The sequence below is a fragment of the Tenrec ecaudatus genome, chromosome 12, assembly GCF_050624435.1.
Source record: "Tenrec ecaudatus isolate mTenEca1 chromosome 12, mTenEca1.hap1, whole genome shotgun sequence".
Classification (NCBI taxonomy): domain Eukaryota; kingdom Metazoa; phylum Chordata; class Mammalia; order Afrosoricida; family Tenrecidae; genus Tenrec; species Tenrec ecaudatus.
Genome location: NC_134541.1, coordinates 40,975,752 through 40,993,856, shown reverse-complemented (window position 1 = coordinate 40,993,856; position 18,105 = coordinate 40,975,752). Strand labels below are relative to the sequence as shown.

The 18,105-nt window shown below is 44.6% G+C and overlaps 1 protein-coding gene across 1 annotated transcript in view; it reads right to left on the bottom strand.

Annotated features, from left to right (window-relative positions):
* The window catches only part of PLCB4 (phospholipase C beta 4), a 378,558-nt gene that overhangs the window by 140,175 nt on the left and 220,278 nt on the right, over positions 1-18,105 (bottom strand). The window lies entirely within an intron of this gene.

The following is an 18,105-nucleotide window of genomic DNA, read 5'->3' as shown; positions in this document are numbered from 1 at the left end:
ACACCACGAACTGATGGAATACCAACTACATGTTTGAGGTTCTCACTCATGCACATCACAACATTTAGAAGAGAGCTAGCTGCCTGGTCAACTCACTGGAAAAAATTCATATTCATGGCCACTCCAAAGATAAGTGATCTAAGAGAATGTGCATATTATCAAACAATACCATTAATATCACAGAGAAGTAACATTCTGCCGAAGACAATCCTGGAATGGTTACAGTGGGGCACAGACAAGGAGCTGCCAGAATTCAAACGAGTTTCAGAAAGGAACACGGATGACTGTTGATATCAGAAGACTTGTAACTGAAACTGCGCATACCAGAAATATAGCCACCCATTTTTTACTGACTCTGAAAAGCTTTTGATAATGTGAATCATCAAAAAGGATATGTAACTTCTAGAATATGGGAATTCTAGAACATTTAATTGTGCTCATGCAGAATGTGTACACCGGCCAAATGGCAGCCACTCCAACAGACCAGGAAGTTAGTGTATCGTTTAAGGATCTGAATTGCATCCTTTCACCATGATCACTTGATCTGAATGTTGAGCAAATAATATGAGAAGCTGAGCTGTATGAAGAAACGGGACATCAGGATGATGTAAGAACATTAATAACAGGAGGGTGTAGCATTCCTGGTCATGTTGGATCAATTGAAATGTATCCAAGAGGAATTAATGAGAAGTGAATGATGGGTAAACACGATAGTGGGGCAGGAGGAAAGAAAAAGAGGAGAGAATAAGAAAGTAAAAATTATATATAAAGGTATAAATATAGGTATGTAAATATATAAATTTAAAAAGGTAGGTATATTTGTACACACACACACACATATACAATAAGGAAACAGATGGACTTTGGGCCTATGCTTAAATCTCACCTCAGTACAAGAACAGTTCACCTTCTGCATACGATTGTTGAAGACAAAATGGGTGCATAAGCAAATGTGGTAAAGAAAACTGATGGTGCCTGGTATTAAAAGATACAGCGTTTGAAGTCTAAAGGGCTTCTAGTTAAACAAGTGTCCATCTAGTAGGGAAGCAATAAAGCCCACGTGGAAGAAGCACACTAGCCTGGGTGATCATGAGGTGTTGATGCGAATAGGTATTGGAAGTTCAAAAACAAGCAATCAAATTGACAGGAAGTAATATAGACAGAATGGAGACTCCAAACTCAACTGCAAGATAAATGAACAGTCCCTCACAGAAGGACTGCAAAGAAGGGAATGATAGATCAAGGGTGCAGTATAGCACTGATGAAATGCATAACTATCCTCTAGTTCTTTAATACTTCCTCCCCTTACTATTGTGGTCTTAGTTTTACCTCATTAATCTTGTTAGACCTGCTTATGTTCATTTGCATAATTAAGACTGTTCAATGTATGAAATACAAGATAGATAAGCCCTGCAGAAATAGTAACAGGAGTAATAATGATTCCCTGAGGTATGGGATGAGAAGGGTGGGTGAGTGGGGACCAATAGCAATGATGACTTATAACCCGACTCAAGGGGAACGAATAACAGGGTTGTAGGTGAACAGAAACTTTGGATGGTGTAAGATACGGTAAAATAATAATAAAAATACATATATATGATAATAAGTGTTTGTGGGGGTTGGGCGGGGAGGGAGGGGAGAGAGGGGAGCTGATATCAAAGAGTTTAAGAAGAATGAAAATGTCTGAAACTGATGGTGACTGCAATTGTACAATTACACTTGATCTCATTGAAATATGGATTGTTATAATATCTGTAAGAGCGCCCAATAAAATGATTTTAAGTGATTTAACCTTGGTGGGGCAGGGGAGATTAATAACAGCCTGGATAACAATATACCAATGACCCAACATTGCTTACTGAAAGCGAATACAGCTTGAAGCATTTATTGATGAAGATCCATGACTAATATGTATTATATTTCAACATAAACATCTGCACAACTGGATAAATAAGCAACACTGCAGTAAATGGAGAAAAGACTGAAGTTGTCAGGAATTTCATTCTACTTAGATCCACAATTATGACTTTTGGAAGCACAGGCAGGAAATCAAAGGATATCTTTAATTATTATGAAGCCAAAGTGTCACTTTGAAGACAGAGATTCGCCTATCTTAAGCCACAGCATTTTCAATTGCTTCATATGTGTCAGTGAATAAGTTAGACTGATGAAGAAACGATACCTTAAAATTATGGTGCTGAAGAATATTACATAGACCAATGAAATGGCACAAGAACAAACAAAATATGAATTGAAGAGGTACAGGCAGACTGTACCTTAAAAGTGAGGTTGTTCATCTCAAGTACTTTTTAAAAAAATCATTTTATTGGGGGCTCATACAACTCTTATCACAATCCATAGATCCATCCATTGTGTCAAGAACATTTGCACATATGTTGCCATCATCATTTTATTAAAAAAATTTTTGCTAGTAATTTTTTTCTTTTAAAAATAATTTTATTGGGGGGCTCATACAATTCTTATCACAATCCAAACATACATCCACTGTGTCAAGAACATATGTACATTTGTTGCCATCATCATTCTCAAAACATTTGCCTTCTACTTGAGCCCTTAATATCTGCTGCTCATTTTCCCCCTCCCTCCCCACTCCCCCTACCTCATGAACCCTTCATCATTCATAAATTATTATTATTTTGTCATATGTTACACTGTCCGACGTCTCCACCCACCTTCTTCTCTGATGTCCCTCCCCCAGGGAGGAGGCTATATGTAGATTCTTGTAATCAGTTCCCCCTTTCTACCCTACCTGTCTGACCACGAGGTGTAGAAGGGACCAGTTATTAGACATCAAAGAACTAAAAATCATATCAGTGGGTGCCCGCCTTCCTGATACGATCACTGAAGACAAATGTGTGCATAAGCAACTGTGGTGAAGAAAGCTAATGGTGCCTGGCTATCAAAAGATATAGCATCTGGGGTCAAGTACTTCTTTTCACATACCTAGGGTACGCCATCCAGAGAGATCAGTCCGAGAAAAGGGTACCATTCTCGGTAAAGTTCAAGGTTATGGAAAAAGAGGAAGATCTTCAACAAGATGGATTGACACAAAGGCTACAAGGATGAACTTGAACACAAGAACAATTGTGAGGTTGCCACAGGCAGAGCTTTGTTGTGTTGTACACAGAGTTGCTATGAATTGGACTGACTGGGCAGCACCTAAGAAAACTAACAAGCCTCCTCAATCCAGTCGGGAGGATTTTTGCTACTCTTTATGGTGAGGTGCGATCCACAATGAAGGCTGTCATGTTTTATCTTCAGCAGGAAGTGTTTTGAGTGTTCTTAACTCGCAGATATGGTCATCTACATACTGCAGGTTGTGAATGAGTTTTACTCCAATCGTGATGCTGTGCTCTTCTTCACATGGTACTGCCTCTTAGATCAGGGGCTCAGCAAACACTGAATACGTGCGGTGAAAGGATACCCCGCCTGAACATGCACCTTTAAACCAGATCCCCATTTAGTGTTCTAGTATTGTAAGGGACTTCTCTGCAGTGTAACCCGAGTGTAACATTTACCCGAGCCACACTTGGAATGACCGCCAGGGAGGTTAAGTTTCTTACTACTCCAAATTTTGAATATCTGTAAAATTTACTACTCTTTGGTATAGTCTCATTTAACACACTAAAGATGCCCTCATCAGTAATCTTCTGGTAAATTCACCTATTTTCTAAAAATATGGATGGCTCTTTAAGGCCCAAAAGTTCCCGGCAGAGTTAGACTACTATGTGATGTATCCTAATTCAGTGTGGGGCTGTGGACGTGAAAGAGGTGGTTCTAACTCAGGGTAGCTCCACACACACTGGAGTGCAGTGCTGCCAGGCGCTGTGCTGTCCCCGTGATGGTGGTGGATTTTACCTCCGTGACGCATGGGATGTTCCCTGGTCGGTTAATTGCAAGAACTTTCTTCCTAACCCATTGGGGTCTGGAAGCTGCAGTGAACTGTGTTCAGAGTCAGAGTGACAGACAAAGCCTCCATGGCCAGATGGGTGATGACTTCACACGAGGCATGTTGGCCAGCAATCAAACACAGGTTTCCTGCAGGGAAGGCGAGGATTCTGCCACTGAACCAGCACTGACCTCACTAATGAAGCATAACTACTATAAATATGCATTATTTCATTGCCCCAATCACGGTTCCTATCCCATGAGAATGGCCATAGGTCTTTCTTCCTTTAGTTCATAAGAAAACATTCAGTGATGCCTACATACTTCCAACACTAGTCTATAAGCTTCGTGATGAGAAATCGCCCTTCTAACTTACCCACAAGGAAAGAGGTAAATGTGCACCATCAAATCGATAGTGCCACTCCTGAGGTAATTCAAGCCTCTCTGAATTGACCCCTCGCTCTACGTGTGGGCAGAGAAAGAATGGGGAGAAGTTCCAGGTCAATAGTTTTATGGCACAAACTTGAGAAGTCTGCTTATTAATGCTAAGAACGGACAAACAGCAGCATACAGTCTGCAAAGGAATCTGTTGGTTAGCTCTCGATAAGCCCTTAATACAGCGTAACAAGCAATGATCTCAACTCAGACAAAGTTTTTGTTCTGAATAGCCTCCTTATCACTCAATGACTCATGCCCACAAGGACCCTTGGGTGTTAGGCAACAGCGTCTCTATTTGGGCAAGACCAATGTTTATTCAAGGGAAGGTACTTGCTCAAGGTTGAAACTTGTAAATGTCAGGGTCAAGGCTCAAGCCAATGGCTTTTGTCTTCAAGGTCAGGGATTTTCATAACCTCCGCCAACCATACATGTTGTGCTTGGCCAACAACTGAGCGCTCAGCTGTCGGGTATGAGTGCGGAGATTACATTATCAGCACCGCTCTTTCAAAGGCGGGAAGGGAATCCAGAGCAGGCCTGCGTGTTTTTGCAGAAGCCTGGCTGACGCTACTTATGCCGCTTTGAGCTTGTTCAGATCTCAGCTAACTGATTACCTGCCCAGGAACTTGGCCGTGGCTTTCTGGCCATGCGGGGAGGAAGGCCCATGGGCAGAATGACAAGAAAGAAAGATGACTGGAAGCAGGTGGACACAGAATCAAAATGATTGGGGAGGTGGAAAAATGTCACCCTGAAAGTTGCCCATGAGGATACAGCTAATGATGGAAGACAAGATCAAGGCTCCCATTCCGAGTAGCACTTCCTTAACACTTTCAAGGTCAAGTGATTTTCTGCTGTTTTTTTTTTTTAACTTTTGGTTGTAATTTGAAAGTTTACAGAGCAAACTTGTTTTCTGTTCATTCAAATGCATTTCGCTTTGTGCTCCTGATTACATTCCCAAGATGTTCCAACACACTTCCTTCTTCCTCCCCGGATTCCCTTTCCATGAGGCCTTCTTTCCTATCCCTTCCTGCATCTAAGCTTTACCTCCAGGCAAACACTGCCCTGATGGTCTCCTCTGCTTGATTGTTCGAAGTGCTGCGTACTTGCCTGATTTTGACTCACCTCCTGGCCTGTCCTTCATTGGGCCGGAAGTTGGGTCACAGAGGTGAGTTCGTTTCCAGCCTTGAAATATGTCTATCGTCCCCGGACTTTCACCAGTTTCCATCAGATTCATGCACCTGGTCTCTCTAGAGCTGTAGGTGGTTCGCCTTCACACAGCTGCCTAGTTCTCCTGTCAGTCTATGTATCTACCCAGGGATCACTGCTCCGTCGCTTGTCCGTCAGTCTATGCATCTGCCCAGGGATCACTGCTCTGTAGCTTGTCCGTCAGTCTATGCATCTACCCAGGGATCACTGCTCCGTCGCTTGTCCGTCAGTCTATGCATCTGCCCAGGGATCACTGCTCCGTTAACTTGTCCGTCAGTCTATGCATCTACCCAGGGATCACTGCTCTGTAGCTTGTCCGTCAGTCTATGCATCTACCCAGGGATCACTGCTCCGTCGCTTGTCCGTCAGTCTATGCATCTGCCCAGGGATCACTGCTCCGTTAACTTGTCCGTCAGTCTATGCATCTACCCAGGGATCACTGCTCTGTAGCTTGTCCGTCAGTCTATGCATCTACCCAGGGATCACTGCCCCGTAGCTTGTCCGTCAGTCTATGCATCTCTCTAGGGATATTCTTCACTGCAGGCCCGTGCATAGGACAGTAACGAGCTTGGCTGCCTTCACCTCTTGCGCTTCTCCAGTGTCTTCCTTTGGCTGATCATAATGTGCTGACTTCCCTCTGACTCTACAGAGTCTTCCCCTTCCATGGAGGGCACTGCTGAGTGCCGGGGCGGCAGGGGACAGGCACCTGCTCAGCAAGGTCAGTGAATGAAGGAAAAATGGAGGGACTAGGAAGGAAACGAAAGGGGGAGTGGAAGAACGAGGAAGAAAGGGAAAGCAAACACTTTTCTATAAAAATGACAAATACGCATTTTTTTATTTGAAAGAGAGACTTGCACAATACTGGTGCAAGTGTTAGCTGCCAATCACGGTCGCAGGGGAACGTGGCTACCCCTCTGTGGGACTGCACGTCCCGGGCCTTGCAGAAGCGAGGAAAGCCTGATGACTGCAGAGGGCACAGCTGCGAGGTACTTGCTCTATGGGGTCAGGAAAGAAAAGGGGGGCCAGTGGGGTGGCGGGAAAAGAACTCAGAAGAAGGGAAAAGGAGAACACATTGGCGCAGGTGGAAGCTGCTAACCAAGGCTGTGGCGGGTTGTAGCATTGCCTTGGTGGGAACACAGTGTTTGTTCCGGGGGTGCTCACTGTCAACCACGGAGGGGTAGGGGAGCTGCTACTGAATGCAGAGGTGCCAATGTGCCCTTGCTCTTGGATCAAAAACTGACGGGAGGAGAGAGGAGGCAGAAGAGTGTGGAAGAACTAAGAGGAGAAGCCCCGAGGAAGTACAATGTAACACAACCCTGGTACTGGATAGAGGTGGGGTGTGGCCACCCAGTGTGTGAGAGGGTGGAGGGCCAGACCTCTGGTCAACAGGAGGCTGTGCAGGCTAAGTGGGGAGCCTCCCTCTCTAGCTACCAATCAATCATCCCTGTGGCTGTCAGCATAGTCCTGAGCAAGCAGGGTGGGGTGTTTGTTCCTGCCTGACTCAGAACAATGCTTACAAGAATTCAAAATAGGCACACCGTGCCTGGTCCACTCTGTAGGCCTCTTTGTTCACCGTTTGTATTCCGCCCCTTCTTCCAATTGGTATTTGGGCGACATCTTTATTCTTTCCCTTGCCGTTCTGGGTCCCGGGGTTCGCATCCTTTCCCATTTTACTTGCCTCCTCGGGTCTTTGTTGTGGAGAGTCTGGAGAGTGTATCTGCCTTCTTGGATTCTCTGCTTTGAATTTTCCTTGAAGTGGCATGTTTTAAAGTAATATGAAATTGATACAATTAGTTGGATACATCTGTCTCCAGGGGCCCACCGTGCGAATGTAGGCTGGTATGAGGCCAGTGTATTCAGATTCACGCAGTGATTTAGCCTCCACGAGATGGAAATAAACACTAAAAGTGGGATCGCAAGGACAGGCAATTCCTTAACGTAGCCCTTCTATCCAAAGTCTCTAATTCCCCCAAACAACCTTGTCCTGCATAACTCAGGTTAGAAGGTGGGGGAGACACTGATAGGATTTTCCTGTGATTCCACGGAATGTCTGCCTGCTGGGTATAAATTGAGCGCTTTGAGAAGCAGGATGAGGGAATCTCATTACCGCGTCCTCTTTACCCGAGATCCCTGGACCCAAACGACAGCACCACCACCAGAGGAGCAGCAGCAAGCCTTTCTTCTGAGTTGCCTCTATGCAGACTTGAACTTTGAAATGTTTGCTCAGCAGCTGCATAGATGAACCATTCACACCACCCAGGGACTCATGCCAGTCCCTATTTAAGAAGCCTCCCCAGAGAATTCACACAGAAATGCAAACTCCTTGGCTTGGCTCTATAGACGCCATTTATTCTCATCCCTGAGGGGCATGTTCGAACGAAGGACAGGTTGACCACTACCGGGTCCAGCCCCAAGGTTCCAACTCATGTAAGTATGTTGGATGGGCCGGAGACGTTGCATTTCTAACAAGTTGTCCAATGATCCTGGTGCTGCCGGTCTGGGACCACATTTTGAGAACCAGAGCCCTAGACGATGGGGCTCTGCCTACTTCTCAGATGTCTTTTCTTACCGAGCCCTACTCAGGTTTCCACTCCAACTTCAAGCTGCTCTTCCACTGTAGCAAGCTTACACTTGTGTCAGGGCCTTGACCCCGGGGCCTTGAACCAGTTCCATCCACTGCAGTCATGGCCGGTGCAGTGAAACCAGAACAAACCCAGGTCTGTGAACCGTGGTTAGACCAGAAGGAGGACCCAAATGGGGAATTTTCCAGGTCAAAGACCTACCATGGGAGCATCCGAAGAGGCACGGGGAGCCCTTCCAGGAGCCCAGCGAAAGTGACTGGGCTATCGCCAGGTCAGTGGAAAGGGAGCTAGGCACCGTCCCCGAGCCAGGGAGCGCTCTTTCTCTCTGCGGGAGGCGATCTGGCTGCTATGAGGTGGCCACCCTACCTTTGTTTGCTCAGAGGTAAAGTAAGTTTCAGCAGGTCATCCGTGCATCTATGTTCTCGTTATGACAATGAGATCAGTACACCAATACTTTGCACATTTGGGTCCATTATGCTGTCACTTTGGCGAGCTACACAGAACATGAGAACCACTCTGAGAACCTGATTTAAACGCACTGTTCTTCTATCTTGGAATTGCCTTTCCCTTAGTTCTTGGCACCGGTGTCTCCGTTTTGTCAGTAAGTTACTACCTCAAATGTCACCTCCTAAGTACAGCCTTCCCTGACACCCGATCCACAGAAAAATGCCCCCTCCTCAGTGTTTACCTGCCACTTTCTGTCTTTATTTTCCTCTCATCCACCTTTTAGCTTACATCCTAACAGTTAACACTGTGAGGAATTTAACTACTCCTTGCTATGCTTATTGGTGTGTTGCCTGCCTCCTGATGGAAGTGTAAACTCCCTGAGACCAAACGTTGTTTGTTTCGTTCACCAAGTGATCTCTGGCGTCCACACAGTGGCTGGCACTCATGAGTGAGTGAATGTGTCACACTAAATTGGTAATTAACAGTAACCATAAAACATGTTTTATTATCTGATCTTCTTTAAACTTCATCTCAGAAGACCTATTTGTTCTCTCAGTTCGTTTAACTGATGTAATTCAACCCCCATCAAAACCTGGACATTTCTGAGTGATTCAAGGGTCATTTGACAGTCAAGATTGCTTAACATTGTTCAGCTGCTAAATACAGGTTGTTATAGCTTAATTATTTCACATAGAATATACAGAATGTGTGCTATGCATACATAACCGTGTATATTTATACATACACCCTTACCTCTAATTATAATTAGAATATTCTAATTGCCACAGTGTTTCTTGCAGTCTTCTGTAGAAAAATGGTTCTATTATTGACTTAGACAGCCTCAGAAAAATTTTCTACCTATGAGTGGATTTAAAAAATTTGTGGACAAATGAAATGAAAAGATAACTTTTTCCCATGAACTTTTTGAAGTCCCTTCATGTGTTTGACTAATAACTTACTCTTTGATCATTAGCAACAAAAAATACCCCCAAAACTGCATCAGCAATGTTCCCAAAGATGTTACTCTCTCAGGGCAGTGGTTCTCTACACTGGCTCTGTAACGGATTTCACCGGCACAGATTTTTTAAATTCCTGTCATCTAAATCGCGTTTCCGGAGGCAGCAAGCAGCAGTACCAATGAGAAACTCCTTTGGTGATCCTAGTGTGCAGACAGGATTGTGTTTTAGGGTGTGAGTCACCTGTTTCAAACATCTGTCTTCTGATGTCGAAGTGAATTTCACAAATTTTGAAATGAGACTCACCATCACAGTAGGGAGGGAGGTGAGAGGTCTCCTTATAATACCTAAAAGTTGTTTATTATAAAGTTGTGAAAGAACTGTTTGGCATAAAAACCTTCTTTCTAGAAAGCGTTTCAACATTAAAAGAAAGAAATGTAAGGAAGAACGGGAGGGAGGGAGGGAGGGAGAGAAGGGGGAAGAGGGAGGGAGGGAGAGAAGGGGGGAGAGGGAGGGAATGAAAAATGGAAGGAAAGGGAGAGAGAAGGAGATGCCGGGCAGAGAAAGTCCCCCGTTGAGAGGGCTTGGGGAGGCCGCTCCTGGGCAGGGACAGACTGAGAAAGGGACAGGCATCGGCTTCATCGTCATCTTGGATTGTTTGCTATGTTTCCCAATTCTCTTTAGGTTGAATTTATTTTTAACTGATATTATGTAATGCTTATTCCAGGCAAAACTCTTCATAAGTACTCCAGAAGTAACAATTATACATAAACACCATTCATTTCTTCTCCCATAAATCACTATCAGTGACTGCAAGAGAGAGCTTGCAAAGATCTGGGCGAAGTGCCATTGCACAGAGTCCAAAGGGTGACCCGAGTGTCCACATGGGGTGGAAATATTTCAGGGAGGGAAAGAACAGAAGTGAAACCATAAATGTACCCCTCGTTTCACACCCCGCTTCTTCCATGCAGAGAACCCTGACCTTACTTTAAATGACTTTTCCTCAATGTCTACATTCCCAGGTCCGAAAAAAATCTTCAAATGCTGTCCCATAATCAAAGTCTCTCATTGTTTCCCATGGGTTTCTCCAACTCTCTGTCATGCTCTCGCAATCCCGCTTCCACCCTCCCGGACGATTCACAGAACCCCATAACTAAGCAGGCTAATCAAGCCACATTCACTCTCTACAGCCTGTTCAGGTCACTCTCTACCTCCTTACCGACCTAAAGGCAAACTCATTGCCGGTGAGCTCATGTCAACGCGTAGCGACCCTGTAGGACTGGGTAGAACTGTGCTGGAAGGCTCTCGAGACTACAACTCATTACTGGTACAGAAAGTCCCATCTTTCTCCCGAGGAGCGCATGACGGTTTTGAACTGCCGCCCTTGTAGACTGCAGCCCAATGCGTTCCCTCTACACCGTGGGCTCCTCCTGCTTTACTGAAGGCCGTCATCCTAAAGGCTCCTATCCAGCTCATGCCAATTCTTTAGATCACAACACAGAGTCTTAATAATGCCCATCTCTGTAGCTTCAGCTCCTGCTACTCCATCACTCCCCTACCGGCTGCCCTGGGCAGACACGCAATTTACCCTCAACCCAAAGAGCTGTCCTACCATCGACTGCTCGCCTCAGCCTTGCCAACGGCACGCATGAATCCACACTCGGTCGGAGGGGGCTTGCTCTCTCACCTCATCACACAGCGCACGCGTCCACTAAGCATGAGGAGCAGAAGGGGAGGAAACGCTGAAGCCACACGTCGAGCAAGCTCCCAGGCTTTCATGCTGAGAAGTTAGTCCTTAATACAGTAGATAATAAAGCTACAGTAAAATTTTTTTCCTTTTGTTTTAAATGAGTTGGAAATATGGTTAACTCTAGTAGAGATTGGGAAGCAGCAGAACCGAAGCTGGCATAAAGTAGGACTATGCCCGGGGGGTGTAGTGTTTACATATTGGGCTGCTAGCCACAGCGTTGGCAGTTCGAAACCACCAGCCACTCTGAAGGAGAAAGACCAAGTGTCCGACTTTGGTAAAAACTTATTGTCTTGGAAACCCATGGGGGCAGTTCTACCCTGTCCCATAGGGTAGCCCCGTGTCGGCATCAACTCGAGGGCGGTGAGGTGGCACGAGAGTGAGAAACAAGAGGCCGTCTGCTCCCATGAGGATTCTCAAACTCAGACACCGGGGGGAGGTAGCCATGTGCCAGAGTCACCTCCAGGGTAGTGGTTTGTTTGGGGGTTTGGTGGTAAGAAGCCAATCATCGAACTAATGATCCACCAGGCACGCATAGTCACAGGTCCGTTAGATTATAGATTTCCGAAATGTCACTCATTTCGCTGATTTTCTAGAATGGTGCTGTCCAGTAAGGGAGACTCTTGCTACATGTGACTAGGTGAATTAAAAGAATATTAAGGTTTACGTTTCTCAGTCACGCTAGGTACAATTTAATTGTTTGCTGATGTCCTCGGGCGAGGGCCACCACGAAGGTCAGCACGGGTTCAGAATCTTCCCATCAGAGCCGACCATTCTGCTGGGAAGAGCACAGCATAATTCTTTTTCTCTTTGTAATTGGGGCTTTGATAGCACTTATCACAGTCCACACATGTACCCACTGTGTCAGACACATCTGTACATACGGTGTCATCATCTTTTTCAAAACATATACTCTACTTTGGGCCCTTGGTATCAGCTCATTTTCCCCTCCCTCCCCCACATCGCCTTAATAATTTACAAATTATTCTTTTTTGACCTCTGTCTTACACTGACCACTATCTTCCTTCCCCCACTTTTCTGCTGTCCGTCCCGCTGGGAGTGGGGAGGCCACACATGGATTACTGTGATTGGTTCCTCCTTACCAAACTCCCCTCACTTCTTACAGCAGAATTCTTAAGTCCAAAGTTCTTTAGAAAAAAAAAAAGCCTTCAGGGTGATATAAAGAGGGAGGGTCTGGGTGGGAGAGTGTGAGTTTGAGGTGAAACGGAGCTAAATTCCCAGCATGAAACAGGACTAGAATTTTCAGTTTGTCACCTCTGGCTTGAGAAGGAGGGATTAAAAAACAAACAAACCAGTAACAGTTTAACGAAGAGGAACCTGGAAATGAGGAAGGCAGTGAATTGGAAAAGGACACTGGAAAAATGTACCCAGAAAAGGATTAAAGAAACAGGAACAGGCATCTTGGTGGCCAGAGTCGGGCCAAAGGGGAAGACAGAGACAGACAGCCCTTGGCACGACTAGCTAATAACATTTACGTAGCGTGATCTCTGATGTTCAGTTTTTAAATGTGTCCTGTTGCATGCTGTAAGGCGCCTCTGTTTTCACTCAGTCTTTTGTGAAAGTCTGTTTCACGCAACATCCTCGTGTGCCTGAGATTGTTGATGCAATGGGCTTAGGGAGACGTGAGCTGTGGAGGGGCTGGATGCTGAGAGGAAGGCATTTGAGGATATGAGCGATCACTGGAGAATGTCGCCACCTTGGAATTCTTGGAACGGCTGAGTGCCCTGAACTGTCGGGAGACGGGGCTTGTGCCCTTTAGAATGATAGGAAGGGAAAGCCAGAGGACAGAGCGCATCTGATACATCTAAACCGTGTTGTGTTTTTAAAAGCGCTGCTGTTTTTCTTCTCTGCAATTAAAAAAAAAACCTGTAAAAGATGTTAATAGTAAGCATTACTTTGGATTCAAAATAGATTATACACGGAAAGAACTTCAAGTCAAACAAATGAGATTTAGAAGTGGTACAGCAACACACTCAGGTGTTACCATGCATGTTGCTATGCTGCAGAGTTTCTGCAATGTTGGCTCCTTTAAAAACATCTTTTAGTGATGCATAAATAGAAAATAATGCTTAAATTAAGAAAGGTGTCCTTATGATACTGTTTGGAAAATAATATTCTTGGGGGTAAAAACATGCCTAGTAAACACTGATTTACATTTTTTTCTTCCCCACTCCCCACATCCTTATGGTATTGATATTCCCATCATGGTTCCTGAGGGGATTCTCTGTCCTGGATTCCATATGTTGAGAGCTCTTATCTTGTGCCAGTGCACATGCTTAACTCGGGTCATGATAGTGAGAGGGAGGAAGCATTAAAGAACTAGAGGAATGTTGTGTGTTTTGTTGGTGCTATTCTGCACCCTGGCTGGCTGGCTCATTCCTTCCTTGTGGCCTTTCTATGAGGAGATGTCCAATTGTTTACAGATGGACTTTGGGTCTCCACTCCACCACCCCACCCCCACACTCTGTCCCCCGTTCACATCTATATGATTGTTTGTTTTGGGTCTTCTGATGCCTGATACCTAATCCTGTCCACACCTCATGATCACACAGGCTGCTTTTCCCATGTGGGCTTTGTTGCTTCCCAGCTAGATGGCTGCTTGTTTATCTTTAAGCCTTTAAGACCCCAGACACTATATTTTTTAATAGCCAGGCATCATCAGCTTTCTTCACTACATTTGCTTATGCACCCATTTGTCTTCAGCTATTGTGTCCGGAAGGTGAGCATCATAGAATACTAGGTTATTAGAGCGAAGTATTCTTGTGTTGAGGGAGTACTTGAGTAGAGGCCCAATGTCCATCTGCTACCTTAATATTTAACATTTAAATATATGTACAAAGATCTAGGTCCCTATCATTATATATATTTACATATGTATGTGCCTGTATTTGTACATCTTTGCCTCCTAGTTCTTTCCTCTATTTCCTTTTACTTTCCTCTTGTCCCACAATCATGTTCAACCTTCATCTGGTTTTCAGTAATTCCTCTCGGCCACACTGCACTTGATCAGCACCCACAAGGCATTCTACACCCTCCTCACCATTGATTTTAGATCACTTGGTCCCTGGTCCCTGGGATGTATACTTTTTCTCAGACCTATTGAGTTTCTCACCCACTGCTTCAATCACTTCCCTACCTCTTTAAACAAATGCATGAACAAAAACTTAGCCTTTATCTGATCCCTCAGGTCATCACTGTAACATTGATCATCAAGTGGTGCTGCAAGGCAGTTGTGCTCCTTTAACAAATGGGCTCTTGCCTATCTGCTGCCAAGGGCTTAAATGTTCTTCCTCTAGATCCGGCTGCTTCCACTTGCTGTCAGTTGTCACTTTGCACTGTTGTTCATTAAACAATAGCAATGGTCTAGTCTACAATCTGTTGACTCAAACATTTCAAAGGTTCTGACTATAAAGAACCAAGTCTAGTAGGATTGAGATATAAGAAGAAAAGCTGTAGCTATGAACAGACTCGACTCCCCAAGGGCCTAGGTATCTTCCGGTGAAGACAGATATTTACCAAGTGAAGACTTTGCTTGGCTAGTATTCTAACGAGCCAGCACTCTGAGAAAGTCTGACAGCTTCTTAGAATACAGCGAATATTTTTCAATTTTTCTGTGCTTCTAACTCCCATTGTCGAGGTAGTTGGAGGGAAAACATGCTTTAGAAACATGTTGTTGCTATTAACTGTCATGGAGTCAATTTCAGCTCCTGGTAGAGTTGGATTCTGTCAGAGCAGAACTGCTCTATGGGGGTTTTAAGGCTGCAGGCGTTCAGGGGCAAATTGCCAGACCTGTGTTCCGGGGTGCCTCTGAGGGGTGGGTTTTGAACTCACACACTTCTGATGAGAAGTCAGGCACTTCAATGTGTCACTGAGGAATGGACTTCACTTAGAAGCATAGGAAATGAAACAAAAAGCATATGAATTATTGGACCCAAAACTCATTTTCTCTATAAACCTTCACCCAAATTACAATAGAAAACTTTTTATAAGAACAAAACAAAACGTTTTATAACAACAACAAAAAAGAAGCATAGGAAATCAGTGATTTCTAAATGACTGTGATGACTAATCACCCAAGAAAAGTAATCTGAGAAATTAAAACGGTCCAGTTCATACACACCTAACTTTATTCCAAACAAAATGTGCTTCAACGTGTGTCTGCACTCAGAGGACAGCTGCGGACAAATTCTCTTAGAAGTGTTTGTCGGTGAAGAAGGCTGATGGTGCCTGGCTATCACAAGACACAGCATCTGGGGTCTTAAAGGCTTGAAGGTAAACAAGTGGCCATCTAGCTCAGAAGCAACAAAGCCCACATGGAAGAAGCACACCAGCCTGTGTCGAAGGGATCAGGTACCAGGCATCATCAGGTGTCATATGATAAAAATCATATCATTGTAAATGAGGGAGAGTGTGGAATGGAGACCCAAAGCTTATCCGTGGGCAATTGGACATCCCCTTACGGAAGGGTCGCGGGGAGGAGACGAGCCAGTCAGGGTGTAGTGTAGCAACGATGAAAAATACAACTTTCCTCTATTCCCAAATGCTTCCCCCCCATCCAAACTATCATGATCCCAATTCTACCTTACAAATTTGGCTAGACCGGAGGATGTACACTGGTACAGATCGGAACTGGAAACACAGTGAATCCAGGGCAGATGATCCCTTCAGGACTAGTGGTGAGAATGGCGATACCGGGAGGGTGGAGGGAGGTTGGGTTGGAAAGGAGGGACTGATTACAAGGATCTACATATAACCTCCTCCCTGGGGGATGGACAACAGAAAAATGGGTGAAGGGAGACTTCGGATAAAATAATAATTTATAAATTATCTAGGGTTCATGAAGGAGGGGTGCATGGGAGAGGGGAAAAATGAGGAACTGATGCTAGGGGCTTAAGTGGAGAGCAAATGTTTTGAGAATGATGAGGGCAATGAATGTACAAATGTGCTTTACACAATTGATGTATGTATGGATTGTGATAAGAGCTGTATGAGCTCCTAATAAAATGATTTAAAAAAGAAGTATGTTTGTCTTTGTCTCATCAGAGTGTCTTCAAAACAAAAGATCCAATCAAAATAGTGGCTTCTGAAGGGATCTAGCGGGCTAGTTAAACTCAAGGCAGAGAAATTATCTCAGAAGGTTATGGGGACTGTTCTGAGGATTCTCCAGGGGTCATCCCGACAGATTTTCTCAAAGGACACACAGCACAATCATGGGAGCTTAACAGGAGAAAGTTCCCAGAAACTGTATTGGTGAGAAAAAGGTCAGAAAAATGTGCACAGCACAATAATTTCCCATCGTGACAATGTCCCCGTGTATTCTCTGAGGGTGGTAAAGGCTGCCTGTGAAAAGTCTGTTGGGAATGGTCACTTCAGCCACCACTACAACCCTGATCTCGTCTCTTCAGGCTTCTTTCTATGTCCCCAAATTCAAAGGACACTGAAAGGAATCTGATTTAAGTCCCTCTGACAGTGCATATGAAAGAGTACAACATTTTTGGGGAGAATGGTCAGCAAGATATAAACATTGCCCTCAGAGGTATATACACCTACCATGGGTTGATTTTTTTTAAATAAAGCTTTCTATAATTTTGTAGTGTTACTTTCTGATTTACCCACATGTAAAACAAAACAAAACACATGCTATTAAGTGGCCCCTAACTCCTCCTGACCCTTGAGCACAGAGTCATCTCTGTGGACGCTGACTCTCAGTTTTCCCTCATGGAGCAGTGGGTAGGTTTGAACCAACCTCTCTCTGTTAGCAGCTGAGCAGTGCTTCACGATGGAGCTATTCCTAGAGGATAGGTATTAACCCAGCAGCTACATTTAACCTCTTTAAAATGACTTTCCCTAAACCAGTAAAGTCACCCAGGCATTGTCCCATAGGTTTCCAGAGCCTCAAAAACGACCTTCACCAACAGCCACAGTAAAGGCCATCAAGTGGATCCTGACACATAGAGAACCTACTAGAAAAGTGCAAATCCTTTGGGATCAAGGGGGACTTCAAAAGATCTGCCAACAATGGAATTGAGACATGATGACGTTTTACCAGGTGACCCAGCAGCCTCTTCAGTCCGTATATAAGCGCTGATGAAATGAGCGGGAGCGTGCACTGTGTTCGTTAGAGAGCATTGCTCACAACAGCAAGAAGGTGGGAACCATCTAATCGCCATCAGTGGAGGAACGGAGAAATCAGCTTTGCTGTATGCAATGGAAGACTACGCACCATTAAAGAATAATAAGGACATTGTGAACCCCTCGTGCCACAGCTGGATTTGAAGGGCACTGTGCTGAGTGAAGTTACTCAATCACAAAGGGGCAAGTACTGCACAACACCACTGTTGTAAACTTTTACAAATCCAAATTAAGTGTTCACAGCAAAAGAAACAGACTTTGATGGTAACTAGAGATGGCAGGGAAGAAGAGGAAGGGGAAGCAAGAGGCAAGAGGACAAAGGGTTAACTAGGATGGAGGGCAAGATAATATTCTACAGAATTAACTGTAGGGAGGATTGCCCCCTCTTAATATGATCAAACTATCGAACTGTATGATATGTGAATTATATACCAAGGACACTTTTTCCCAAAGTTTTTAATTTCCAGGGGATCTCTGAGTTATTTTTTTTCTTCTTTTTCTGAAGAGGCAGTGGTGGTAAGCCAAAGACGTTTGGGAACCTATGCCTGAGAGGTAGCAGTAATTTCATCCCACATTCCCCACCAAATCCTCTCCAATTCAGGGATCTTTAAAGGCGAACAATGCAATGACGGTACAAATGAGGCTCCCACACACCTACCCGGCCCTTCTC